The 9,687-nt window shown below is 41.6% G+C and overlaps 1 protein-coding gene across 1 annotated transcript in view; it reads left to right on the top strand.

Moving 5' to 3' along the window:
* Nucleotides 1-2,507: 2,507 nt before the first annotated feature.
* Nucleotides 2,508-9,687, top strand: part of ppfia2 (PTPRF interacting protein alpha 2) — a 235,853-nt gene continuing 228,673 nt past the window's right edge. The window contains exon 1 of the mRNA XM_084711099.1: nucleotides 2,508-2,828. The gene's annotated coding sequence lies outside the window, so the exon portion shown is untranslated. The remainder of the gene's footprint in view (nucleotides 2,829-9,687) is intronic.

The following is a 9,687-nucleotide window of genomic DNA, read 5'->3' as shown; positions in this document are numbered from 1 at the left end:
TCAACAGCTGGTGACACTTCGGTGTTTCATTGCCTGTGGACCAAGACAGAACAGACTCCTCAGCATTTCTTACAGCAAATAAAATATTAAAACAAAACTGCATTTATTTGTTAATTAGGAGAAATATTGTGTCTGTTAGTGCCGCTTTCAAATGTTATTTCTCAACAGGTGCTGGACGTCCACTGCAGGGTGACAGCTGTTATTATGAGCAATATACTTATTTGTGAAAATCTGAATTTGAATTTATTACCATTACATTCATTCTTTGTGCTACAGCCTCTGTGGGCATGGACAGGAAGCCCCAATGGTGTAGAAGAAGAAGAAGAAGAAGAAGGAAGAGGATCAGGAGGAGGAGGAGGAAGAAGAAGACGAAGAAGAAAAAGGCAAAGATGAAGGAGACAACAAAGACAAAGATGAAGAAGACAAAAGAGAAGACAATGACATAGACAACAAAGAAGATGAAGAACAGGAGGAAAAAGAAGATGAAGACGGCAAAGAGGAAGAAGACGACGAAGACAAACACGAACATGCTGACGAAGATGAAGACGACAAAGACGGAGAAGATGAGAAGAAGAAGAAAAATTCCATCATTATTTGATTAACTGTAGATGTAACAAATAAATAAACTATTACAGAGGGACTTTAGAACAATGACTCACTGTTTTCACTCTCAGCCACAGCAGATGGACAAACGTATGTGGACACCAAGACACCACCACACCCATATGTGACTGCAGAACTAATCATGGGAACTGGTCCACTGTATGCTTTCACTCTTCTGGTTTCAGGCTTTTCACAAGATTTTGGAACCTGGCTTCAGGGATTTGTCGAGTCAAGTTCCTCCACGCCAACGTCTTTACAAAATGCATTTGTCTTTGGAGACGATTTCACGGTGAAACAGGTTAAGACCTTCCTCGAACTGCTGAAACAAAGCCGAAGGAACGCTTTTCTATTAAACATTAATGCATGCCCTAAAGCAGTTTCTCAACCTTTTTCGGGTTGCAGCCAGAATAATCAGGTTGGTGTTCGTGACCCCGACAGAGAATCCACGCTGCAGAAAAGTCAGGCTGATATTTCCAAAGCTTCAACAGAAGTCAGGTCTCTGTTGGACATGTCGGGACCTTGCATTTCTCAGTTGGTGGTGCTGCTGTCTGACTGTTAGCTGACCCACCTTGAGACACAGTCTCCACTTCCTTCCTTCCTTTATACTTACTTACATGTTTGTTTCCTGTTTGTGTGTTCAGAAGTGGTCTATAGTGGAGTAGCTGTTATATTTCTTTACCACAGCTTTATTTCACATATTTTTGAGTGCTTGGTCCTCGTGTTGACTGGCATTAAGAGGCTGACGATGCTGAGAGCTGCGTCCTGGCTCTCATTCCGTGCTGCTTGTCACAAAATGTTATTTCATTCTGCACAAACATCTGGCAACCCCTGGAAATTTCTCGCGAGCCCCAGGCCGTCCCTCTAGATGGCGAGCATAACGATTTCTCCTTTTCGAGTTCCAAAATATCCATAGAAATCTGAGACTGAATACAACTGTAAGCCACTCAGTCAGAACAATCCCAATTACAGCACTGGGAACCTGGCAGAGACCATCTGGGTGTCAGGAGAAGGTGAGCATGGCTGCTTTACTGACTGTGGGAAAAAATACATTTCTTCTGAACAGAAAAGCATGACAATAGACAGGAAATAACATTTTATTCTCTATAAACTATCTCAGGATTACAAGGATCAGTAGATATTTTATTTTGTTGTTTTTAGGGCAAATGTAAAGTACTGTTTTTGTCATATGTCATATTGTGAAAGTCTTATACATTGTGACTTAAATTGAGATAAATGATAGAAATATCTGTACTATTATTATTATTATTATTATTATTATTATTATTATTATTATTATTTGTACAGCTGCAACTTTAAGACCCCAAGGAAACAAACTGTCCTAAAATCTTGTGGTATTGTAGTGGATACTTCTGTATCTCTTGGCAGGTGGAAGGATTTCTCTCATTTCCAAAATATCTGGGAGGAAGACTAAATGCAACAGCCAGCCACTCAGCCAGAACAATCCCAATTACAACAGTGGGAACCTGGCAGAGACCATCTGGGTGTCAAGAGAAGGTGAGCACGGCTGCTTCACTGACTGTGGGAAAAAAAAAAAACATTTTCTTTACTGAATGGAAATGTGTGGTGAGGAAAAAGAAAAAAATACTTTCCACAAATTCTGTCAGGTTTAGGATACAGTTTGTTGTTTTTAGAGTAAATATGAAGAACTATTTTTTGTCTTGTTTTATCATAATGCAATTCTTACTCTCTCTTACTCTTAAATTTAGATAAATGCTGTAACAATTAATTATCAGTATTATTATAATTATAATAATAATCATTATAGGTCTGCACACAGAGGAAGAATTGCACAGCTGCAACTTTAAGACACCACACGCCTCCCCTCCGTCAGCTCCCACAATGGTCTTTTCCAGCTCCGCTTATCACAGCAGAATTTGTAACATGCCATAATTTCTCCACCGGTGTGTGTGTGCGCGCGCGCGTGTGTATGTGTGTAGCCCCGGAAATCAAATGTCATTACCCGACGCGGCTAATTTGGCGATTATTCCTGCTCTGCTGTTTGTTGACCATGCCAGCGGCGGGGACCGGCCGCACCTTTACGACCGTCGGATCCTCGGCTGCACCGCTGCCGCTGCTGCTGCTGCCGCTGCCGCTGCTGGTTTTGCTCTGAAGAAGCCTCCCAGGATTGTCCGCTTCATGGTATAGAGACTGCGGTTGTCATTGATCCGCTGCCAGAGCCCGCACTCATAGTAAAGGAATAAACTGTGAGTATGCACACTGTTGTATCGCAGTGACCTACATTGCCCTGTTCCTGCAAGGCTCAAGGTGATTTTCTCCTCCTCTTCACGTCAACTCTGGACCGCTGTGGTGGAGGAGGAGGAGGAGGGGGGTATTTGATGGATACGTGGTGTATATAAGCTATACATTTCGTGTGAGTGTGGTTGACATTGTGAGGCTCTGCAGGAGGGAGGAAAAAAAAAATCAGAGTGGAGAGAGTTAAAGGGGGGCGGGATGCAGACTGAGAGGCTGGCATGATGTAATGCACTTGAGACAATAGCCAAGGATTCTCCCCAATTATCATTTCAGAGGATGAGGAGGAGATTTTACACCGCAGTCAGGCTGTGTGTGTGTGTGCATGTGTGTGTGTGTGTGTGGTTAATAACAGTAAAAAGAGGAGCTGTCACAGGAGGAACAGCTGCCCCTCCTATAAACAATATTATTACCGGCTATTATAGAGATGCAAGCAGGGAGAGAGCATCTCTGTCATCCATCCATATCCACACACACACATTCATACACACTTTCCCCTGCTGTAGATGAATGAATGAGTGGATGAATGAAAAGACACACGCATGCATGCATCCGCTGGAAGGTTAATGGCTGCAGGCAGAGCTGTGATCCTCCTCTGATCTCTCAAATTAATATTAACATTTGGAAACCGTGGCAATAAAAGGAGCATGACGGTATTTGCATTTGAAGTGGTGGCACGCAATGTTGGCTTAATTTAACGCTTTTTTTTTTGCATTAAAGAGTGTGACTCTCTCCAGTGTAAACACACTCCAACGTCTAATATGTCTGGTGTGCAGACAAAGCTTGTCTTAGCTTGAGGTGTCAGGCAGACCGGTGGCTACCTGTGGCACAAGCTTTTATGTGGGACTGAGTGTCATTTGGTTTTTAGCAACTCTGATTTTTATTCTGCTCATTGATTTCAGTTCTTTATGATTCTGATTCTTTGAGTGTCCTCCTGTATTTTCAACAGCAGAATTGTGTGAAATGCTAATTAGCATGGATAAATTTTACCAGTGGGAACATTGTGCTAAGCTAATGTTAGCTAAACAGCTGTAAATATGAAGGTCTCTTTTCTGATTTTTGAAAGATAACAACCTTAGCTATTGTTAGCTAACTCTACTGTTAGCTAACAGTAGTGTTAGCTAACAGTAGAGTTAGCAAACTATAGTATTTGCTTCTGTTAGTAAGTGGTTCTGTTAAGCTACTGTTAGCTAACCCTACTTGGTGGCAAAGTGAATTTCAACAATTCTGGTTCCAGTTCCACTTGTACTTATAAATTTCTGTTCTTAATGACTCTCCAGTTCTTTGAGTGTCCATTCTTAACAGCAGAGTGAAATAAAAAATGGATTCATGTTACCAGTGGAAACACGGAGCTAAGCTAACGTTAGCTAGATAACTGTAATGACGGTGGTCTCTTTTCTGGTTTACTGAGGCTGCTTTACTGTAACAACAGAGCAGTATGTCATCCTTGCAAAGTGTTTTGTAGCATAGCGTTTGCTAAATTGAGGAGATATTCACAAGGCAATTTGTGCAGTTCACCTCCTAGTCAAGCAACGTGGCACCGGCCGAGTAGGTTAACTGAGAATGATGCTAGACTCATGATTTAATTAAACAAACACCTTGGGAGATGGAAAGACATGCAGGCATTCAGCTCACGTCTTTAGGCGCAGACAGATAGACTGATTGATATATAGTGGGTGTTTGCGGAGGACGGTTTAATTGGAAACAAGCAGAAGAGTGTTTTTGAATTCTAATTTTTGAATCAACTCTTGCATGGAATCGGTTCTCAACCCTACATTTATATGTCTATAAAATGATGGTGTGGCAGCATTTCCACAATAAAATGCCTGCAAAGACTAGATATAGCTAAGCTAATTCTGATTGATTTTTGATTTAACATTGAAATTGTGACACCCCTAATACACATACTCTCTAAAATAATGTACTGTAACTTCTCAATAGTGACGATATCTTATAGAACATGATGCACCATTGCAGATTAAACTATGACACAGTATATAAAGTAGGGTTGGAAGCTATGGACAAAATAAATATCAAGATATTTTTGACCAAATACCTTAATATTAATGTTGCAGCGATATTGGGGGGGTGACTATTTGTGCTTGGTGCTTTCACAAAATACGAACCAATAAATTATGGTGATAAATGATCACCAGTAATGTGGATATAATGACTAAGTGGGTCAAGTCACATGATAGAAGGGCTAGAATAGTAAAGAAAATGGCATCACTTTGCTGCACTGCAGCCTTTAAAACTAGGAAAAGAAAGCACTTATGCCATTTCACGATATAACGGTATCAAAAATCTAAGATGCTATCTAGTTCAATAACAAAATATCAATATATTTCCCAGCCCTACCTGTGGCAGCAGCCTTTATGTCTATAAAAGGATGGTTTAAGGCCATCTTTTAAGGGTCAGGTCTGACTCTCGCTAAACGCTCCATAATGAGGACGGTAAAATCTTTATCTACGGTAAAATCTGTCCGAAATGTTGGCGGCGGCATCAGCTGGCGCGGTTCAAATCAGTTCCAACCCGAGCTTTATTGCCTTTTTTGTTCACCTCGTTCTGTGCTCTTATTCAATCTCTATCGATTGATGGTTTGCATGACCTTGCTGCAGGGGATTGTGGGCGATGTTAAAGGCTACACGCTGTCCTTTCATGTTTTCATGTGCATGCAGACTTATTTGCAGTTGAACACACAGCCAGTGAACACACACACACACATCAGAGGACACACAGAACAGATGCTCGCACACAGGTAGAGAGAGGTAAAGCGCACTCAGACACACACACACACACACACACACACACACACACACACACACACACACTTGATGCACAGCCTCCTCTCCGTTTCCCGCCTCCCTAATGGCAGCAGGCTGGGTGTAACTCTACACCCGTGCCATCCTCCTCATCCCAGCTCTGTCTGTCTCATTCACGTTTTCACAGCAGAACACATAAAAACAACATTTTGATGCACAAGCTGTTCTTTATGTACTCGTCTGACTCGTATCCATTTATGTTCTGCTGAATGGATACATTATGCAGGTTGTGATATGGGCTAATAATTAAAATAAGAAGAAATAATGACAGTTCAATAAAATTTGCGCATTTTCTTTTGTTTGTTTAATAAAAATGTAGCCTTTAGATCATATACAGGGTCAGTTTGTGTGTTTTTTCTTTTTCCTTCTTTGAATTTGTTTCACTTTTGTTGTATGGATTATTTTCTTGCTTTCAAAATATTTGTCCATATCAGGTTTCTGTCTTGAGGGTCATTTATCATTGACTTTAAATAGAAAAGAATGATGCGGCTCCGCTTCCTCCCGCTGCACAAAACTGAAGCCAAAATATCCCAGATACGAGCGCTGCCATCTTGCTCTGGTGCCTGAATTTGGAGCTGAGGGCCTGGGCAGTAGTGATCAGCATGAGCGCTGCGCTTTTCGAGTTCCTGCCAATACAGCCGTCTGACTCAATCGCAAGCAGAGCTCACCTGTCAATCATGACGTGAAACCCACTTTTTATACGATCAAATAACTAAGGGTTCATGATCTACGTGGAGTGGACTCCATGTCGATCATAAACCCTTAATCCTGAAAAACTGCAGCTTCCCTGTTTACATTTATCTGTGCACAGGCCAGTCCTGACCAGCCTAGTATGGCCGCGATGTTGATAAATCGCATCAATGGACTGAAGCAGTCAATGCAGCATCTTCTTTGTATATATGTCTTTGCTCTGTGCAGCCTCAACACATCGTCATCATGCCTTCTCCGCTCACTGCGAGTTCTCTGAACAATGACGTGGCTCAATCCTACATTACACACAGTTTGTACTAAGGAGCTAGCAGGTACTGTTGAAGGTCTCGTTCTCGACTGCATTTTTCCTAGGTCTTGTCTCGTTCTCAGACTTTGCACTGTCTAATATATTTGTTAACATCATTAGTGTGATTGGATGTAAAACATCCTGCTTCAAATACAACCAATACCTTCATTCTTTTTTAATTTGAAATTTTTGTTACCATTGTCTGTCACCTCTTAACAGCGATGGCTCCCTGCCCGTTCCTGGTCTTGGCTCTGCTAACCCTGCCTTTGTCTCGGTCTTGGCTTGGTCTCAACCCCTCAAAGTCTCGGTCTTGATACACTCTATTCTTGGTCATGGCTTGGTCTCAGTTTAGCTGTTTTTTTTACTACAACACTGCTTAGTAAAACACGTTTAATATCGGTTTGTGTTCTCACATACAGCTCCTCTGGGTAATGTCTAGATAAGCTCAGGGTTTCAGTGCATGTATGAAATGAATTCTAGTGTCTACTGTGGCTTAAAGCAGTGCTTTTGGGTTTTTTTGTGCAACATTTTTCTTGTGAGCCTAATTTGTATTACTCTTCCAGCATCCAAGAGCCTTTCACTACGTTGCAGTGATCGTGATTTTCACCTCAATTAGCATCAATGTTACTTTTAATCATGCATCACTGTTGCATCACCCCAGACTGTCACAATACTGCAGGTCACACAGCATGGCGCAGCCTTGCAGTGTTGGAGATGAGTTAATAGTTTGCTCCATCCACTCAGCGCACTCCCACTTGAGTGCTATTGTATGTTCCTGTGGCAGTGCTTAAATTGAATAGACTTGGATTGTTGTTTTCTTGGCAGGCTGTCTCCTGGTTGTCAGAAGTCTCTCTGGTGCAGGGAGCCATATGAATGGGATTTCTCCGCACTATGAGTGTACCGTGCAATCTGGTCCGTTCCATTCACAAAAATGCTGCGTCACTCTTTTCCCACCTGTCGGCCTGATATGGATGCCAAAGTGGGGAAGTGCGGCGGCGGCGGGCAACAGTTTTTCCATTACCCTTTGTGCTCATCAATAGAGTCTGTAGGTGCACTTTGCACTCAGCAGCATGCCAAGGAATCAAACACAGACATTATTTAAAAGTGGAATTTCCCAGTAGTCAGCTCCCCTGGTGACTTGCAAAGCGACGTGTGTAATCAGCCTAGTGCTTCTGGTACTGATGGTGAAGTGCATTATCATCAAAACAACTTGGTCCGACACTCATATTCATGTTGTGAGGAAAAGAGCTTGAATGAACCTAATAGGGTGTTGCGAGTGTTTCAAAAGTTGACCCCATATTTCATAAAAGATTAGTTTCTTAATGGGCTTTTTGGGCCTAATTTGTTTTGTTTTACTCGTTTCTAAATGACCATCTCCCTGCTTAATGAGTTAAAGAGCTATGAATTCCATGCTTGATGATAACAAAGCTTTAAACACACTATTAAATAATGCTGGTTTTATTTTAAGTGTCTCCAAAGTCAGCTCAACAAGCATACAGCAGCACAGCTTATCTCCAAAGCCACAGTGTCGTGCTCATTCCTCTGCTTGTTCTGCACACGCTCGCTCCTCCACATGTCTTTTGATGTCTCCCAGGTGGTGAATAGTGCTGAATTTGCCTCAACATGGCCATATATTGCTCAGGAACATACTGCTGTTTTGTGTGCGGCTCCTTATCTACTCGCGCAATTGTTCCCATTAATGAGATTAACTGAAGACATTCAGGAAATTAGCTGCAGCTTGCTGATTTGTTCTTGCCAAAATGGAGTGCTTCCACATAAGTGGCAAAATTTACATCTGTCCCATATAGATTGTTCACCGCCTGCTTCAGTTTTACTCAGGGAAACTCTGAAGTACCAGAGCTTTGCTTTTCATTTTGTCATCTCTCCCCTTGTTTGTCTGCTGTTTTTAAAGTATAGATAATCATCTTAAAGATATTGCTGCTTTGCATATGCTGCCCTGACTTGAATAACAATAACCCAGCAGAGGAATCAGAAGTCATACCCAAACACAAACAGTTTTCTTTACATTTTGGAAGCAGAAAATGAGATGTGTAGCTATAGGGCCATTTGTTTAAGTACTGGAACGCATCTATGATGCACGCATGCACGTGTGCTTAAATCATGGCTTATTTCACATCATGTAACCAGTGTTTGTAAGGTGGCACGTTAGTCAACTGTAACTGACCACACTATCAAATGTTAGACTGACTTTATGAATAGTTCCATCATGTTGAGAATATTATGTGGCAGTGAATCCACATGAGCGCTCACTCTCTCTCTCTGCTAAGGCTGCGAGTCTGCATCACTCTTTTCTGATTAAAAATAACTACTTGCGCTCCGTCTGATTGGAACCATATGTTTTACTGATGATTCGATTTTCGAATTGGGGGGATGCATCCAGTAGTTTTCTGTAACTTTTCAAAACAGACAATCGGACAAGCATGCCCACTTTAGAAAGAATGCAAGATTTGAACTTTTCTCAAACCCACTTTTATATGTGCAACCACATGCAAAGCTATTAATGCCTTCAGGAAAAGATTGTTCAAAAGTTTAGTCCTTTAAACACACTTATAAACACTTGTCCTCAGACGAGGTCAGGCAGTGCAGCTGGTAGAGGTGGGAGACTTTTGGCACCTCACAATTCGATCCGAGCCCAATTGTTGCATCAATTTTTTTATTTCTATGCATGATTTATTTTTTTTCTCAGCTTCAGCGTCAGCTTCTTAGGTGCAAAAATACCTTAGCTTTTAAGCCAGGGGGTGCCGGTATCCATTTGCAGTTGCTCACACTAGAGGTAGTTTAGGTTAGAACGTAGACATGACACACACACATTATGTCTGCTGCGTTTTTTTCACCATCTGGTCGATTGATTCATAATCTTTGACCTGAGAATCCTGATCCGTCTAAGAATTAATCCCCCCAACCCTTATGTTGGACCAACTAGTTCTTTTTAAGCATACTGACACCAAAGTTAGAGAAAGGTTGTGGTTAAAC

This window comes from Lutjanus erythropterus, chromosome 22 (genome assembly GCF_056507025.1).
Source record: "Lutjanus erythropterus isolate fLutEry1 chromosome 22, fLutEry1.hap2, whole genome shotgun sequence".
Classification (NCBI taxonomy): domain Eukaryota; kingdom Metazoa; phylum Chordata; class Actinopteri; order Lutjaniformes; family Lutjanidae; genus Lutjanus; species Lutjanus erythropterus.
Note: the sequence above shows the minus strand (reverse complement) of the source record. Positions and strands in the feature narration are given on the sequence as shown.